Genomic DNA, 19967 nt, shown 5'->3' on the forward strand with positions numbered 1-19967 from the left:
AAAAACATGATGATTGTTTTTAACCAATAATTTTCATATTTTCAAGACATGTAATTTGTTTTTTTAGAAGTTTTATCTTGTTTAATATTGATAATTTGTGGGTTATTATTTAATCTACAAATAAAATCTTCTCTCAGACATCACATCTAAGTTTGTACCAAACCATGTAGGAAGGTAAACAGTAATAGGAATATTATAGTCATTTCAATTTTGCTTAGCTATGTTGTTATAATTTCCCCAGTCAACCACTTGCCATCTTTTCTAAATGTTTTTTTTTATTGAAAATGTCATTGGAGAAATGTTAAGAACAAGTTTGCAGGTATTCTTCCAGAGCACTATACATTTTTTCATTTAATGAAAAAAAATTCCTACTTTCATTGGTACAAGGTCAACAACCCTTTCCCTACTGTCTGTAAAACTAATTCTTCAATGTGACCCTGCTAGTGTTACATGCTTTGTTTAGCAACCTTATGAAGGATCACAGACCAAGATCAAAAGAAAAAAAGGTCTGTCAACAAGGAGTGCATGAAAGCAAAAGCTTTAAACCTACACAGAACAGAAGTATTACATTTTAAGTGCCAACACTATTAGAAGAAAATAAAACTTTCTGTGATAAATAATTGTATTTCCCTCCTTCTCACTCAAAAGCCCACAGCTTTGTCAAAACAAGAGTTAATAATATGGTATATATTTGCACTCCTTGAATTTTTTTTTTTCTGCAGCTAATCTGGCTGCCTTCTGTGATATATTTGTTTTGTAAAAATACATTTCACATGAAAGCTAGAGTGAATGAAGGATAACAGCAGTGCATCAAGTTGGCTTGACATAAGAAATACAGAATTCATTCCATTTCATTAGCAATCATGAGACTGAAGCAGGTATCATTAAGTTCTGCTGAGAGCTAAAAACCTGCCAGCTAAGAGACAACACAGGTGTGTGAGGGATGCATTTTGCTCACATCTCAACTGAAGGAGCACAAATAGTCTGGTATATTATCAGTGTGCAGTAAACATTGTAATGACCACATTCTTGCTGAGAGGAGAATATTCAGAGAAAAATGAGTCATCACAGCTCAAGTAAATGGATTAACTCTAATAAAGGAAACTGAAACCATTATTTTCTCTTAAATATGCCAGAGGTAAAATTTTAGAGTATCAAGAGTCATTAAATCAAATTAAAATTACTTATCTCATATGAACTGACCTCTAAATTATTACATTATTTTAAAAAAGTAAATAAATGAGGTAAAAATCTTAGTGTTAGTTTAGCCCTTTGACTAAGTAGCAATTCAACAAGCTTCAAAAAGCTGTCTTCAGCATCTTTATCATGTAATTGGAAAATGAGGATAGAATCTTTACTTTTTCCTTTCCTCCTGCCAGTAACAAGGGAAGGCTTAGATGCTGTATCAAGGAAACATTTATTCTTGCTTCAAATTTCCAACTGGAAAGATATTTGTAAGTTCTTTATTGCAGTCTTGATAGTAGGATATATTATAATTATCCTTATCTGCTGATTTTTTTTTCTCAAGATGATAATGCAGATAATAAAATATTAAAGAAAAATGTCTATGTTCAAGTCACAGCTGGAGGAGGAACAATTAAGCTCTGAGGCCTTTTTAAAACTACACCAGAAGTGACATTTTAGAAGACTCCTTTCAAGAGTAATTGTAGGATATATAAGCTTTGAGATTTAAGCTGCCATAGCTTAAATTTTGAAAATCTTTAACGTAAAGTTGCATGTTTGTTAACATCTCCAGATTTCAAGGAAATAAACACAACATAAAAACAGCAACCTGAGTTTTGGAAACATGACTGAATATCAAATGACTGAATGCATATAATTACTACTAAGAAAACACCTTTGCCATCTGAGATGGAAAAACATACAGTTTAAAACCTGTTATTCATTGAAAGCTGTGCCATATCCTAAATCAGAATTTAAGTTCTACCTACAATTCAGTAGTATAATACTGAAATAGTTCTTTTAAAGTCTAGACTCAAACACTTTTTTCAATGAAAATTAGTTTATTTAACTTTCATATAAAGTTTTTATTTTAACTTGGTCCAGAAGAGTCAAAATCCATGCTTAACCTGGACTAGTTTGCTGCTTAAGAAATTACTAGATTAAATATTTGCTAAAAAAAGTTTTTAATCTTTGGACAGAATAAAGAATCATATTGTACATGGTGTATTATTGTATGCAAAATTGGCATGGGATTATTTTTTTCTTCTCCATGAATTAAAGCCATAGTAGCAATTAGTCAGTTAACAGTAGATTCCATGCAGTACATTCCATACAGCATCTGCATGAACTTGTTAGATTGTGTAATTTCCATCAGTGTACTTCTCAATCATCAAAATATATTTGAATACATTAGTCCACAAGAATGAAATTTTATTTTCATTTAATCATGCAAGAGCAATTAAAATGTAACTGACAATTTATTAACCATGAACTGAAAAGCGTATTCTTTTATGATTAATACTACTAAGATAAAAAAACATATCACTGACAATTTTCAGATATTTTTTTTTTTACTTTGGCAATATTTTTGAATTTTAAGTAAAGCAATCAAATACAATGGCAACAAAAATTACTAGTAAAGAATCTAAAACATAGATCTAAATGTTAACAAATGCAGGTTCTGTCCAGTTTGTTAAACTACTACCTGGAATATCCATCATGAAGGCATGAGGACTGGATTACTGGGTTCAAAATAGGTAGTTATTGTGCCCATATAACCTCCTTGCATATGTGATTGGAAATATTTTTTTTTCTATTTAATTCTGACATCATTGACATCTAACAGAAAAATAAATAAATGTTGCCTTAACTTTTAATTTTTAACTGCTGGACAAGTGATGGACGGGTGATTCAATGAATTGTAACAGGCTAGACTATAATTCAGAGTTATTTTACTAATCACAGAAGAAAAATGTTTTTCATTTTTGTTTTTCTTTTTTTTTTTTATTGTTTGCCTTGAACTTCTTTACAACCCTGTAGCATGTTGTTTGCTCAAGAAAGGGTTGTATCCCTTTCCTTTGTTAGTAAGTCTGGGAGGATCACAATATTGATGAAACTGCTCACTAGAGCATATATATGATCCTTAATAAAATACAGCAGGATGGAGCAATTTTGCAATAAAATACAGCAGGATAGAACAATTTTGCTTATTACATTGTATAAGAGATTTCTTTATAACTCTAGAAGCTCACATATTTCATTTCCAGCTCCTCAAGTACAAATACACTTTCCTTCATTTCTCTCCTACTGACAGACTCATGCTGTGACCCAACATCACTAATAACTTCTTCCCTCCAGACATTTCTCCTAGGCTACCTCACTTCCATGCATATGTTTCTATTGCTTCTTTCTGCTCTAACAAACTTCTGATCATCCATTTGTTTTAAATTTCTGTTTCCGATATTCAAATTATTTTACCTTTTTTATTCCTCTCCCTAAAACCTAGACTATTTTTTCCTCTTTTCTTTCCCCTTAAAAAGTCCCAAACTTATTTTTTCCCTCAAATATCTCAATTTATCTCCCTGTGATTTTCCCTAAAAATTCAGACTTCTGCTTCATCACATGTGTACTTCTCAGGACTTTTTTTTTTTTTTTTAAAAGAATAGAAACTTTTTTTCTCTCACTCCACAGACTTTTAGTAATTTTAAGGAAAGACCTAAGTTAGAAAGGCAGTGAACAGTTTGGTCCTGTCAAAAGAGAGAAGGAAGTGAAACTCTTTACAATAGAGTGTCAAAGATAAACCAAAACCAAAACAAAGGAAAATCCTCAAATATTTATAGTACTGAAGTACTGAAGACTTGTCATAGTTAACCATAGTTAAGCACCACACAGCCACTCACTCACTCCCCATCTGCAGGGAGAGAATTGGAAGGGAAAAAGTGAGAAAACTCATGGGTTGAGATAAAGACAGTTTAATAGGGAAAGCAAAAGTTGCACACAAGCAAAGCAAAACAAGGAATTAATTCAATACCTCCCACAGGCAGGCAGGTGTTCAGCCATCCCCAGGAAAACAGGGTTCCACTATGCATAACAGTTATTTGGAAGAACAAAGACCACTGATTTTAATACCCCTTCCCTTTTTATTCCTCCAGGTGTATATGCTGAAATTGATGTCATATGGTCTGGAGTATCCCTTGGTAAGTTGGGGTCAGCTGACCCACCTGTGACCCCTCCCAATATCTTATGTACTCACAGCCTGCTCACTGGTAGGTGTGGTAAGAGGCAGAAGAGGCATTAACTCACATAAAGAGTTTAGTTACTGCTCAGCAGTAACTAAAGCATCCCTGTGTAATCAACAGTTTTCAGAATAAGTAAAAAATATACCCCCATGCTATAAATCAGGTCTATCCCAGCCAAAGTCAGCACAAGAACTTAGAATCTTTCTGCTCCTTGGTCCAGTTCTCTTTATGGCCACAAACATTTACTGACTTAGAAGAGGAAAAATATCCAACTTTTTTCCCTGCAATTGGAAATAGTCTAATATAGGATAATTCTCACCAATTCAATAGTTTCCCTTATTTAGTTCTTACAAGAAAAAAAAAAACATTTTAAATTACACTAAGAATATACATACTGACAAATTCTAAGTAGCAAATTCTTTTTTACTAATTTCACTATTAAGAATCTAACAGACAAGTAACACCTCAGAAGTGCTTTGTCTCATGCTGTAATGGAGACAAAACCAAGAAATTATCATTTTTTCTCTCAGATGCCCTGAAAATGAGTCAGCTGTTATAAGCAAGTTTTTCAGGATCTGCAGATGCTCATCAGAGATTTAGGCATTGTCCTGGGTAAAACGAGAAAATGGGTTGGAGTGCCAGCACTGTTGAATTCCACAGAAGCCATATTATTGCTGGGAGTGTGTTTCTGGCAGGAAGTTGATGGTGGTGGGAAAAGGGAGATGCCAGAGCTGAAAGAAGGACCCACACAGTTTTTGCCTGGCTGGGTGGAGAAGATCCAGGGCCGTGCTGCTTCTGCCACACTGGAGAGCAGCAGTGGGACCTGAGTGAGGTCAAATGAAATAAGATACTAATACAATATTTTTGTTTGTTTTTCATATTCAAGCCTTTGAAAAGATGAGCAAAAGAAAAAATACAGGGTGATTATATTCATTGGGACTTTTGATGTGTATGCCCACATTGCAGATTCTGCATTCAAAAACTCCTTTGAAATATTTCAACAAAAAAAAACAAAACAAAACAAAATGAAACAAAAAAAAAAAAAAAAAAAAAAAAAAAAAAAAGGCACCTCAATAGGAGCAAGTCTGCTGCCTTATCAAGCACCACTCATTGAAAATTTATTTAATTGCATCTTATGTTTACTGCCAATGCATTACTGCTTATCTATATTCAGGGCTGCCTTTCACAGTGTGTTGAATAGAAAAGTCTAACGAGAGATGGAATAGTAAGCAAGGGAAAAATGCTTTTCAAGCTGTTCTAGATACAACTCTTTCCCTCCTTCCATTCATAATAATCATATTTCAGTAACATTTTTGCAACAGCTGAAAATAAATTCCTGAAGAATAAAAATTATTACTACTTTATAGCACAATGAATATGCATATTACCTACATGTCATTAAAATGTCAAGAAACTAAAAACCAGCTAATCAAGTGTTATGATGTCATTCATAGATACAGGTCTGCTGACATTCAGCAGGCTAGTCATGGGAAAAATATATGTGGGATTTAGTGCCACATTAAGACACGGAATTGCTGTAATTCAATGTGCAAGGACCTCAGCTGAGGTAGAGAAACTACTAAACCTTACATGCTTTAATTTACACTTCCAGATTCACAAATGTTTTATTTTAATTTTATGAAATTGGCTGCGATTCAGAAAGACCCTAAATTTGGCAAAGACAAGTATGTCTCCTTATGTATCTTTGCCTAGAAAAGATATATGACTTACCACTGCATTTCTTGCCTCTGTACTTGGTACATTTAAAAAGATTTGCATTCTCCTTCTCACCTGAGACAAATAGGAAATTCTCACAAGTAAGGAAGACCTAAAACCACTGATTTCTGAGAAATTTTTCTCTCTCTTTTTTTTTTTTTTTTTTTTTCCTAGAAAAAACAGAATTTCTATTCATAGTGGTTGTAAAGAAACCCTATAAAGGCATGAAATGAACTGTTATTGCTGCAGCTGCTGTCAAAACTTGAAAGCCCTGGAATCACTACATAATTTTACTCTTTGTAGGTATTGTGGTTTGGTTTACATCTAAGAAATTAAGATATGTAATGAATTTCACAGAACCTAAGGACTTCTTACATATTCTAGATTCAATGCTTCTCTGAGTTTATGGGGGTGGAGGGGGGCATGCTTCTTCCTCATGATGAGGCTGAGGGAACCAGGCACAGGAATTCTTTCCACCTGAGGGTGCCACTTCTGTCCCCAAAAAACAGAAAGCTAAAATATCAAGCTGAATTGCCTGTGCATCTGAACAGGTTTCTATGGGAACTGAAGAACCACAGTAGACAAAAAACAAAGAAAACAGCATCTGTCAGAGTGAGATGAGTTAATGAGGCAACTGCTGTGACCATGTAGAGATTTAGCCCAGGGACAGAGAGCCCAAGAAGGATCAGGGAGGGTAGAAATTCTTAGGAGACATCCTTGTTCAAATAATCATTGCCAAGAAGTCATAAAATATGCTAGGGCATGAAAATAAATTACTGCAATTACTGAAATTGTGGAAAGCAGAGGCTGAACAGAAAAGCTATTTGCTTAAAGAAGAGATTAATTACAAGTTAGGATGCACAGTCTGTGTACAATTCAGGTAAGGGGAGAAGATAATGGTGAGGATAGGAGGGGAAACAGAGTTAAAACAGAGTAAATATAACCAATTCAGAAGTATTGTGTAGTGAACTAACGGGCAGATGTACAATATGAAGAATGAATTACTCAAAAGACATGAATTGCAAAGAAGAACGAGAGTATTTCATTAGCTATTGTATGCATTTTTTAATTAAGATTGTCTTGCTGGCAGTTGTAGACTGGATCACTGAAGAAAAAATATCAAGGGACTAAAAAAGCTGTATACCAATATTTCAAATGAGTGAAAAGGCATTCAGAGACAATGGGTTTTCCCCCCAAACAGAGAAAAAAATCAACACAATCTTATTTTTTAAAATTTCATATATCTGGGAAAGTTCTTAACTACTTCTAAATATCAGCATTTTCAAACATGATCTTGCATTTGTCTAGCTAAAAATTTGTCTGCTAGAGTAATTCCCTTTGCTATTCTCAATCTCAGCATTCGTTGAGAGACAAAATCAGTCAATCAGTCAAATTGTCGAAACAACTGTCAAAATCAGTCAAAAAACAGTCAATGAAAGGCATTGGCCCAATGAAATTGGGCTTTATACCAAAAAAAAAAAGAAAGCGGATTTATCTCACCAGTGACAGCTGTTAACAGCAAAAGAAACAATCAACAAAAGTCACCACAAGATTTCAAAAGAAATAAATAAGTCACATCACATCCCTGGAGAGGCAAAGGCTAAGAGAATTAGGTTTGTCCAGCCTGGAAAAGAGAAGTCTTCAGGGTGTCCTAATAGTAGCCTTCCAGTAACTGAGGAGAGCCTACAAGGAAGATGGAGAGGGACTTTATGCAAGGGCAAGTTGTCATAGGACAAGGGAAATTGTTTCAAAATGAGAGAGGGCAGATTTTACTTAGATATAAGATTAGGCACTTCCTAAATCTAAAAAAATATATATTTTTTTAAGAATCTAATTGTTTACTGTAAAGGTGGTGAGAAACTGGAACGTTGCCCAGGGAAGATGTGGATGACCCATTCCTAAATATGTTCAAGACCAGGCAGTCTGTAGCTCTGAGAAATACGGACTAGTGAAAACTGCCCCTGTCCATGGCAGAGGAATTGGGACTAGATGATTTTGACATATCTACTAACCCAAACCATTCTAGGATTATATCATTTTTATGGGTCCTTTCAGCCCAAACCAATCTGTGATTATATTATTCTATAAAGATTTAGCATTCTAGAATAACCTGTGTGAAGAAGTATGATTTCTGCATGAATATGTTTACTCTTTCATTAGCCTTCCCTCATTAAAATGCAACAATTTGTTTTCCTTTTAACACCAATACATCTTTGCAGACATTTTTCCTGCAGCACAGGAAAACAGTTTTTAATATACAAGAATGACACACTACATCATCAGAAAATACTTTTCTGTTTCTTCTCTTCTCTCTAGATTGTAAACAGATCAGCAAAATAAAAGCTTGCCACTATTCCTTTACTACACAAAACTCACAGATATCTGGTACTCGTGACATTTTCCCAACACTATAGAGCCTTTTTTGTTGTCTTCTTTTTTCCTATGTTACTACTTTAACTTCAATGCCCCTGCCACTTTTCTTGAACAAGAATAGAGGGAAGGGGAAGATTCTTTCTGAAATGGAAGTCAAGAGTTCTGATACAGCTTTTAAATGAAGAACAGTGTTATTGAAGGCAAGCTATATGACCAGTAGTCATTACACAACAAAGTTATTCTGTCAATTGATGATGATGGGCTTTATCCATTGCTCTAAGGTTAATTACACTGCCTCTGAGGAAATGTAAAAAAAAAAAAATTCTTAAGGACATGTTGCTAGCAAACAACTCAAAATCTATTTCTTCCACTGAAATGTCAATAACCTTTCAGGACTTGCATTATTTTTACAGAAACAGACATGGCATTGCTTTTGAAGGAAGTGTTGTTTGATATGTCAATCAAACTATCCTCTGTTACTGTGTATTTAAAAAAAAAAAAAAGAAAAATTATGAGGTAGTTGTGATTTCTGCATTCTAATTCAGTCAAACTTGTTATGAAATGGAAGGGAAAAACATTGAAGGTTTCCATAAGGTTTTTGCTGTATATTCCAGGATATCTCTTAAAATAACAGTTCTAAATCTGAAAAGAAAGTGACATTTCTAGCATGAGAAAAAGAAAAGGAGAAACAATCTGGCAGAGACTGACTTTTGAAGAATGAAATAATTGCAACTTTGCTACTGAAATAAAAATGGGATATTAATATTAAAACTTGTGTCTAACCATTTCTTTGCAATAAAATATAGGTCATTTAGCAAAAGAACTTCTACAGTGGAATAAAACTCCATATATTGGAGGAAAGTAAATGGATTGCCAGTTTAGTAATGGGATTTGGAACTCATGGGTTATGAGATCATGAGTTCAAATTGAGTCCAATTCAGAATTGGCCAAGTACAGATCTTTTTTAACTTGCATGCAAAATTATGTAACATCATATCACTTTCTACTGAAGATTATAATTTAAAAAAACTACACACACAGACACACTCGCACGCACACACACACACACACACACATATAAAATAAACCCCAAACCAACCAAAACCACATAGTCCAAACCTGATATACTGTAGACATTTCACTCAAAGGCTTATATTTAAAAATATATAAAAATATATTTAAAAAACAGTCTTCTTGAAGACTCCATGGTCCAGCTATACTGTAATTCTCATTTTGTTTTGAAAAGATCAGCTTTTGAAAAAAAAATTTTAGACGTTATTGCTTTAGAGACAGTGTTGCATCAATTCTTCACCATCTGATTACCAGTATTCCTGTGATGCTAAATTCAGTGCAACAGTCACTGTTGGATTTAAGTTCGTAGTTGTTGAAATGAGATAAGCAAAACAGGAATATGTCAGATGACTGAAAGGGGGTCAAAAAAAATCCAAACTTTGCCCAGATATTGATCAAAACAGAATTGCTGAATACACAGATTGTAATTCCTATTTTTGAAAAGTAAGATGATTTTTAATATAGAAAAGGAAGAGTGAAATCCAGGTATTACACTATATTAAAAATTCACTGGAATCAAGCCGTGAAGCAATTAATATTTTGGAGTTGCCTGTCTTTATCTGTTGGTTATGATAGGGCCCTAAGATGTCACTTCTGTTTTAGGCTCTTAGAAGTTTTCCTGGAAAAAGTGAAGAGGTCTTATGTATAATCTTAGCGTCTAGATCTCAAGTACAAGCAATCAGCAGCATTATTTTCAATAATAACTATGTTTTTATTATTCAAATTAGGTACTGAATAGATTGCTTTCTCAAAGACCTTTTAACATTTAACATTAAGTCTGCTGGGTAAATAGCAGATACAGCCACCACAAAATTACAGAGGTTTGAATGTTTTCGGAGATTCTGGTTAGCTTGAGCCTTTGTATGTGAAGCCTTTACATGCTCAGAAGGAAAATGCACCTTAAATTATCAATGCAATTTTCACTCAATCTGTCAGTTGTGGATCTTTTTTTCTTTAATAAGTTGTCTAAAGTATCTTGCAGGCTGTGTTATTCCCCTTTGATGTTACTTCAAGTGAGGAAGATTAAAGTCTAGCTTAAATTTATCACCGATGACATTTCTGTGACTTTGGTCCCTCAATCCTTTATGATGGGAAAATGTCAGAACAAAGTCATCACAAATTATGTAATGTCACTCCACCTAAGCCACAGTGCCAAATAGCTGATGAAGCACACTGTTGTGGAGTCTATATCCTTCCATACTGCACATTTATAGCTACATGCCTTTGATTTATAATTCTCCTGAGGTGATGAAATTCAGAAACACCAAACCATTTTGGACTGATCATTCTATATCCTGAGTGATATCTTGATCCTTTAATATAGTGGATAACCTCAGTTTCTGAAGTGTAATTCCCTTCTTTGGTCTTTCAAGATTCATTAAGTAAGTTGTAGAAACAGGGAGGAATCCAGTAAGAATTAAGGAATAAGTGTTCTCTGCAAAATTTGTCAGGATGCAGTTAAAATTTTAGCTGCCACTTATGATAGTCAACAGAGGGCAGTTTATCATCCAAATGGTGAAGAAGGCAGACAAATTTCTACATTCAGTTTTAAAACCATCAGTAGGGAGACAGCTGTAGATAAATGGTTGTTATCAGAGAGGTAAAATAATAATTTTCCACTAACAGCATTGCATATTCAATCTAATGCCATAACCTGACTCTCTGCTCAACTCCTCATCAAAGAAGCCCATGTTTTCTCTGAGTGATGCAGGATGGTTTTTCGACTCTTGTGTCTAAATGAGTTATGAAGAAGGCATATTTTTCTGCTGTATTTCTAAAGATTATTGGAAGCAGCAGCATGACACTAGTTTTCTAGAGTTGCAGTGTGGCAGAATGCCACAATACACCATTGGAAGAATGCTCTGGGACACAAATCAACTTGGGTAGATTAGAAAAAATCAGAAGTAAAGATGCTTATGTGCGTGGGCATAAATAAGGGAGAGATTATTGGAGACTACAGGAGATTTAAAAAAAACATGGCAACATGGAAGTTTTCCTGGAATTCTGGTTGCCTCAGAATGATTTATGACAGATTTATATAAACTGGTCATACAGAGCTCCTGATTCTTTAAGCTATCATAAGGAAGAATATTGGGTCATTTTCCAGTAAAAATATGGAATCAGCAACAGAAGAATGTAAAAAGAGAAATTGGCAAAAAAAATTTTGTAAGTCATTATTCATTTCCTCTTTTTCATGAAACAAACTACCTATCAGAGCTGCCAATATAAAGAAAAACCTTCTGGGGACAGGGAGAACTTCTATTTCAAAATGAGCAATCAAATTATCAGAGTGTCTCCACTGTAAAGCTTTAGTGGATGACTAACTGCAGCCTTCTGCTCATTACTTCTCTCAAAAGATGAATTGAGGTCCTTTGTATTTTCTGGTAACTGAAGTTTCCGTTTTGCCTTTTCTATTTTTAAAAAGTAGTTACAGATGAAGAGAAAATGTGCTGTAGTAATAGAACCACATCAGGAAATATCCTCCTCAGCTGCTGTTCAGAAACATTTGAAATGCCTTCTAATAGAATGCTGCTTGTCCCATAACATTTGTAAGTGACTGTGCTTCAAATGCAAATTTCTTCATTACATTGAATTGCATTAAATTTTATAAGTGCTCTCTGCACACATCCCCTAAAAACAATTTGCTGAGAAAATAAGATGCTGTGGTACGATGATATGCATCCATTAGATAATACCTGAAAATAGCTTTATAAACATATTTCATTTTAGTTGCTACTTAATGATTTCGTTTTAGTGGGTAGCTTATGGATTCAGCCATTCCAGTGCAATGAACTAGAATCATCTTCAGAGCTAGAAACTTTATTAGTTTGATTATTATGCCAAATATGATGAGAACATGTAGATTTATAAAACCAGAAAAAAGTTACAGTCCATTGACTATGCCCTTTTTCAGCCTTTCAAAGCATTAATCAGGACATCTCAGCACTGTTAATAGCAGTGCTTTTCCCACAGAGTACCTTAATAATATTTGTGGTAGCAGATAATAGTATGCAGATGCTTTCTGACAATATTCAGGTTCTATCTTTGGGATGTGACGACAAGATTCAGACTGAAAGCACTCATGGTCATTAAAGATTCCTTTACGACCTACTCAAAAAACTGAGGTATTAGAATGGGTTATAAAAAACATAATACCCCCTAATTACATTGTAGTTGTCTAAATTCACTAGAAATGCAAATAGATAAAGTTGCCTTCAAAGATTGCTTAGAACTACTGTGCATTTATGCTCATGCCAGCAACTCAACAGCATCTCACACACAACTTTACATAAGGCTACTTATAAGTAGGTGAGAAATTATTAAGATTTAATATATAATTAATATAATTAAGGTATAATTATTAATGATTAAGAAAATTTTAAGGTGAGAAATGTATTATTAAATTCAATTCTAGGCTTCTTTTTTTTTTCTTAGACAGGCCTCTACAACTAGATTGCCTTTGAGTTAAAATCTAATTCCCAGTTCAATTAGTCAATCATTATATGTATACAAGAAAAGTGGGGTAGCCATTGCATACTTAGACTGCTTGGCAGAGACTGTGATAATCCAATAATAAGAAAAATGATATGGGATTAAAAATCACAGTTTGACCAAAAATACTGCAATGGCAGACTATTATCCTGTATTTGCCTAAATCTTCCTTTAATTTATTTACAAGTATCTATACAAGAACTGACCAATCACACTCCTTTTTCTGTTGCAAAAGGGTTTTAGGAGTCCTCAGTATTTGTCCTCAAAAGCATATTTTTGTTCAATTAAAAATAAACTACAAAAATTAATCACTCAAACCATCAGCATATTAATATTGCTATGAAAATAATGACACAATCCCCCATTTATTTATCTTCTAATTGTGCAGACTTTGGGGAACTGGAGTATTTTTGCAATTACAGCAGTGGTATTTCTACAAGACTTTGAGTACACATCTGTGTGGTAATGGGCAAAGATGTCATTTTTTTCAGAGCTGTAAGACAACAGGCCTTTCTTAATTCCATGCTATCTTCCAGAATGCTCTTTCCTCACCCTCCTCCTGTGCCCTAATTCCTAGTTCTCCTTGTTCAGTGGCCAAATCTCTGAAAGTACTGTGAAACAGGCAATAGAACTGAAGTTGAGCCAGAAACTGCAAAGAAACAGTATTATTGCAGGTTAGCTGCTTACATTGGTTTTCATATGGACTTTCTTACTCCTAGACACCTGACTTGCTTCCATGCAGTGCAGCAGCTTCTGTGAACTGGCTAATGCAATTTTTGCTCATACAGTCTTCTGGAGCCGACTCATTTTCCCATTTGAGCACAATGAAAAACATTTTAGATCACTTTTCTTAGGAAAAAAAACCCCATGATTTTAATAAAAAATAATGTTTTGTATACTGACTGACTCAGTATATACTGTAAAATAGAGTTCTTTCACATGCAAATGTTTTATCTAGTTACCTTAAGACATAATGCCTTAAAATAATTGAATAAAGCCCTGGTTTCTGGGGAGCAATCACTCTGCCTCAGAGTGAGTGGCAATTTCTCAAATACCAAGAGAAAAGCTGCAACAGATAGCATATGATAAACAGGTAGAAGTAAGAAATTGTTAAGAGGAGAGATCTCCTGGATGAGGGCTTATATTTTTGTGATAGACAGATGACAGATAATGCCTTTTCTGAGGCACTAAAATATTGTCATCATGAATGTAGGCTAAAGTATTGCTCCTTGATGGCATAGAAGTGAAGAATTATAAAGTGGATGCTGTCAAAACCTGCAATTACTCCATGCCTTGAACTACTAAGATACTGTGCTATGTACAGGACAATGGTGAATATTTAATTATTTAAATATTTTTTTATAATTTTTCAAATATATCTCTTTTTTTAATCAGAGTTTAGTAACTAAATATATCCCAAAGAAATCTTTATACTATTTTAAAGTAAAAATAGACTGTACACCAGTGTGCAGGGATACTTACCTATGTTGAACATTTACCCTATACCAGTAGCAGGGATATCTTGTTAAACACTTGAGTGTTTCTTGGCATACACCTGGGTATTCTAAAACCTTCTTCATTTACCCTCAGGGTTAGGAAATAATTGTGACAGAAAAGAGATCAAAGGCATGCTTGCAGTGACATGGAGGTTGCATGTTTCACATCAGTAAACAATAGACATAACTCTTCCTTTAATTTTTTTTTTTGTGTTTGTTTGTATAAGCCAAAAAACATATCTTATGATATAGGACAGCATATAAAAGTAGTCTTTAAAGAGAACCCTTTGCTGAAGGAAATTATAGGTATTATGTTATTCACAATTCTGGGTTTTTCCCCTCCTATTCAGACATTATCATCTCGCAAAGAAATCTTACCCAAGAAGAAAATTTTACTGGTCCAGATGAGAATCCATGAACATTTAATTTTGTTTTTACAACTTGTTAATTTTCATCACATTTTAAAGGGACAAAACAAGGTACTGTTAGCAACAAATCTTTTACTTTCCACACCATTTTCAACAACGTGCTTTTTGGTAACTGTACTTATGGAACCCTTATGATTTTAGAGAAAAGCTGGAGAAACAGAGAACACTTTACTAAAAACTAACTTTGAGAAAAGGCAGTTTCACCTGTGTAGGCAACACAAAAACTGAGCACTGGATGATGTAAAGATATTGAGCAAATGCTTAGTTCCTTGAAAACTGTTAGGCATTTTCTCTGAACATTTTTGTGGTTCTCTTTGTCTGCCCTCTAAAAAGTGGTCTGTAATTTTTCTTGAATACAATAATTTTGCACAAAAGCCTGTCAATATTTCAAAATGCATTCTTTAGACTCCTCACAGTTATTCTTGGGGAGACTGTAAACAACATCAATAGCTTCCTGTACCATCAGAAAGATCCAGAGTTTAGCAACTACAGGAACTGTGGTTTGGTTATTAGCAGTGAATGGAAAAATTATACACAAGTACAAAGGAGTTTGTGTGGGACATTACTGCACAAAATGGTGGCAAGTGTAGCAATCAATATCCCTTCCAACAACATTTCAGTCATGATGCATTTCTGCAGCTGAAGAGATTCTAGAAAATATGTTCCCTGGATTCCCTGTTTAAAGAGCTGATGTGAATATTTTGTCTAATTCAAAGAGCATTGCAAACTAAATGATTGAATTTTCATTATGGTGTGTAGAATGAATATTGCCAAACACTGATTTTGAAAGGTTGGCAATATATTACTTAAATTATCAGTGTCATTTTACATTCACAAATAATCTATACAGACAATGTCACTGAAGTCTCACAAAAAAATAGATCTTAATTTCAAGTTTTATTCTGCTTTCAGAAACAAAAATAGAAGCAGTTGTTCTGTATGCCAACCTTTGCCTCACTTACTGTCTTTCCCTCACACACCCATACCTTTATTCAGACAAATTTAGTTATGCACAAGTGGCAAGCAAAGGAGTAAATATATAGTATTTTCATTTTAACAAAAAGAACATTAACATTGCTTAAGAAATTAAGTACTTTTTTCCTCATTATATGCAAATATATCTTTAGACTAGACAAACCCCTGAAAGTCAGAATTTTGTATGTCAAAGATGACCAAATTGACAAGCAATAATTTATGGCTGCAAAGCAGTTGCTTCACCCTGTTTCACCCTGCCATTCTCTGGAATGCAGTTGCAAAAAACTGATTCATTTGGAGATTGTGATATATGGCTTAAATATATTTCAAAAAATAATAAGAATCTAAACAGTTTCAGAAAGTGATAGAAAACTAGGATTTTCTCTGACTTTAAGTTATATACACATTTAAAAGAAAGATAATCCTGATCTGTTTCATAAAACAAAGTTTTAGCAGAGGCTTTTAAGATCTTTGTCTACAAAATATTTAATTACTACCTTACTTTCATGGCTTAACATGGATATTGGGATCTACACACTCATGCATACATACACAGCTGGGGTAGTGGAAGAATTTAGTAGGATAATGTTAGTGACTAAATTAGGTAATTTGTCCTGAAAGACTTTCTATTTACTTACATGACTAAAACAAAGCTTGCCAAAACCTGCCATCTAGAGGAGAACATTTACACTTCTGTCCCATTCAGACCAAATCTTTAGGCTACAAAAATTCTGCATAACTACTGTAGCTTCTTTGTACTCCATGAAGTTAAAAGCATTGTAGTTTCTCTTTGAGATGTAAGTCCCTGATTCTACTTTTTCTGTTTCAGCTCAATAAACCTTGCTGTCCTGTGCAACACCTTAGCAGTGAGTGACCAAGGAAACTGGCAGTGTAATGCCTCAAGAGAATAAAGTCTGGCAGTCAGATGGGCACTGTAGTTTGAAATAGAGTATTGAAAGAGAGAAAACAAAAATTATAGCTCTTTTAGAGGGAAGGCAGGGCTTCAAGCTCGGTGAGGCATTTCCAACTAACAAAACATACTCAGAAGTAAACCGAACAAAATGTGATACATTAGAAGTAAAAAATTAGTTACTTTTTTCAGGAGTCCAAAATGAAGTTAGGAATCTGTAAGTTGCTGTTCTTGTGTGCTGTATCATTTGTTCCAAAGACATAACTATTTATATATATGTATATATGAGATTTGAAGAGAGAGAGATAAAACAATACCAGGTAAATTAAGGCATTTTATAAATAGATGTGCTGCTCTCTGAGTACTTCAGTAATTCCTTTAAAGAAAGACACCATCTCTGGAAGAAGAACTGTAAGCTCCTATTAGAAGGCAGAATATTTTAGGGAAGTAGCTCCACATGCAGCAACCTCTCCAGCCTGTCTCTGGCAAGAGAAGAGAGTAGCTGCCCTGGTGGAAGTAGGTTACAAGCTGTCTCTTGTCTCCATGAGAAGCAAGGCCTGAATCCATTTGCATACTGTTTAGCTGATGGTCTCTCAAAGCATCAATTAACTGTCAATTAGCTAAAGAGCAAGTGTTCTAAATAATTCAGAATGCAGCTGTTTGCCTGGAAATTAGCAGTTTATGCAGTGAAAAAATACTCGAAAAATTTAAATTATGGCAGTATGACACATTGTTACATAATGTCTCTCATTAACTCCCAAGAATAAGAATACAATGTGTTTAGAATTGGTATCACCTTTCAACTGCTATCAAAGATGAAAGTCTTCTGGATAGAAGAATAAATCACTACAAAATACAGAAATGGCAAGATATTTCTTATTTCAGAGCTTTTAAGCTCAGAACGCTCTCAAAGAAATTTAATCTTGATAAACCTAAAATACATTTACTAATAATTAGATATAAGATAAAATACTACAAAATCTAAAAATACAAAATACTATAAAACATTGGGAAACTAAAGAGACCTAGAAATAGACACCAACTTTGCCTCAGACTCTTATTCTCAGAGCACTTTTAAAAAACCCTTTACATTAAAGTCTTTATTTGAATTAAGGATATAACTAATAGTGTTGGCTTTGTTTACAGATACACAGTTTACAGATGACATAGACTGTTTTTAAATAGCATGTCTCTTTTTTTTCTACTTTTTTTTCATTTATTAATGTTATTTACTATATCTGTGATGTAGCTGTGGACCAAAACTCGAAGTCTGCATATCAGACAGCCAAGGTTTTTTGATTTGAAATATTGTGAGAATACATATCAACTGCAAATAATAAAATGCAATAAAAATAATAAAATAATAAGACTAAATTGAGACATTTAGTTTTGGTGTGTTTCAGTTCAAAATGTAGTAAATTTGAGCTAAAGATTAGAGTGGTCAGCAGGAATGGATGAGGGTGTGGGGGCTGTGCAAGAGACCACAGCACTCTGTCACTCTGTTTCCACTCTTGCTGCCTGCAGGAAAACTCCAGTTTCAACAGCTGGTGCAACAATGGGTATTAATTCTAACTTTTCCTTCACTGACTCTGGTCGTCTAGCATATTCTACTTGCCCCCATGATCTAACTCAATATTGTGTTCTTAATGCAGTGTGCACCCTTATCTTGGGTTTCCACATATTGATGAGGCAGGTACTCCAAATTACACCTCAGATGACTCCCTTCTGCATGTGGTAATCAACTTCTCCATTTGTCCTCTAAGAAAATGTTAAGGGAAATTCAATAGCAATTGACAGGTGTTCTGTATTCCATTCAGTTATGACCCACAGCAATACTGCTATATTGCCTATCACATATTTTACTTCTCTGTTTTTTCATTACTCCAATAATTTTCCAATGACAAAGCATTTTAATTCTTCATTTTTTACACTGCAAATCTCCTTGGGTGTTCCCTTTCTTTTCCATTAAATAATTTTTGTACTTAATACTCTTGTTTCAGATTTCAGCTTCCACCTCTCTGTTCTCTCACGTGTTCTCTTGCAATGTGACACTGTTGTTTCATGTGCCTCGAACCTGACCCTTTGCTATTTGCCACCTGAAGTTTCCTGTCCATATTACCTTTCTTTCACTGTAGAAACACTGTTGTTTTTCTCTGTATATGATCTTCATTTGCTTTTCTCAGAAAAAATAGCGTAACTTAGAATATCTCTAGATCTTAGTGTTAGTAAAATTGTCTCATGCCATTATTTGACATTTAACTGCCTTACATGAGAAATTTACTACGGCCATGAATAATTACATGATCAATATATTTTGTCTTTTCAGCTTTTCTGTGTCCTTGTTATGCAATACTTGTTGAAAGGGCAAAGGATCTGCATTTGCCTACTTAATCCAAGGCTAACATCTTGTCAGCATTTAGGTATGGATCTCTACTGTGTTTATCGTTAACTTAAAACAGAAAAGTTTTCCTAAATGGTGGCTCACATGGGGGCCAGAAAAAACATCTCATACAGACATTAGAGAGACAACAAGCTCAGATCTTTTGCACCACATAATGTGGTGTCATGCACCACATATTACCTGAACATCTACAATTCCTAGTTTTGAACAAAGCGTGAACATGAATCCTCCCCTTCCAGCAGCAGAACAAAATTCTTCATTACTCAGTTTCCAGGAGGAAGGAACATATTCAGGAGAATCTGTCTGAAAGATCCTAGTTCCTGGTCCTTCATCTGTCTCTCTGGGGTTCTTCCATTATTGCATTCATGTTCTCAAATACTTCTCTTCTCCTGCTGATCAGATGGGTGTCCCCAAACCTCTTTTTTCCAGCCATCTTACAACTGTCTTCAACACCTTTCAACAATTCTAGTTCACTCTTTCATCCAATTCACTTTTCTCCATAGAGGTTAAAATTATTTAATGCTTACTCTGAAGTTCCTGCTCAGAATGTTTCCTCCTTAATCCACAGTCAAACAAATACAGACCCTTTGATACAGACTGTGAAAAGAAATTCACATAGTCAAGATCACATGCCAATGTAAAGTGTCTGAGTGTTGTCAGCTTGTTTCACATTGGTAGTTGCATCACCCTACTCCTGAGACAACAGCCTTTTACATGGCAGACTTAGATTATGGACACAAAGAAATATAATGCTCTTTTTCTCCCAGAATATATCTGAGAAATACTAAAATCTATATTTTGAAATTAGCTGCACATCCTTATCCAAATAAGTTGGTTAGAAACTGCATGTTAATTGTACTTGCCTTGGTGGCGAGTCAACTTTTCACTACTATACACCACAAA

The sequence above is a fragment of the Erithacus rubecula genome (genome assembly GCF_903797595.1).
Source record: "Erithacus rubecula genome assembly, chromosome: 3".
Taxonomy (NCBI): Eukaryota; Metazoa; Chordata; class Aves; order Passeriformes; family Muscicapidae; genus Erithacus; species Erithacus rubecula.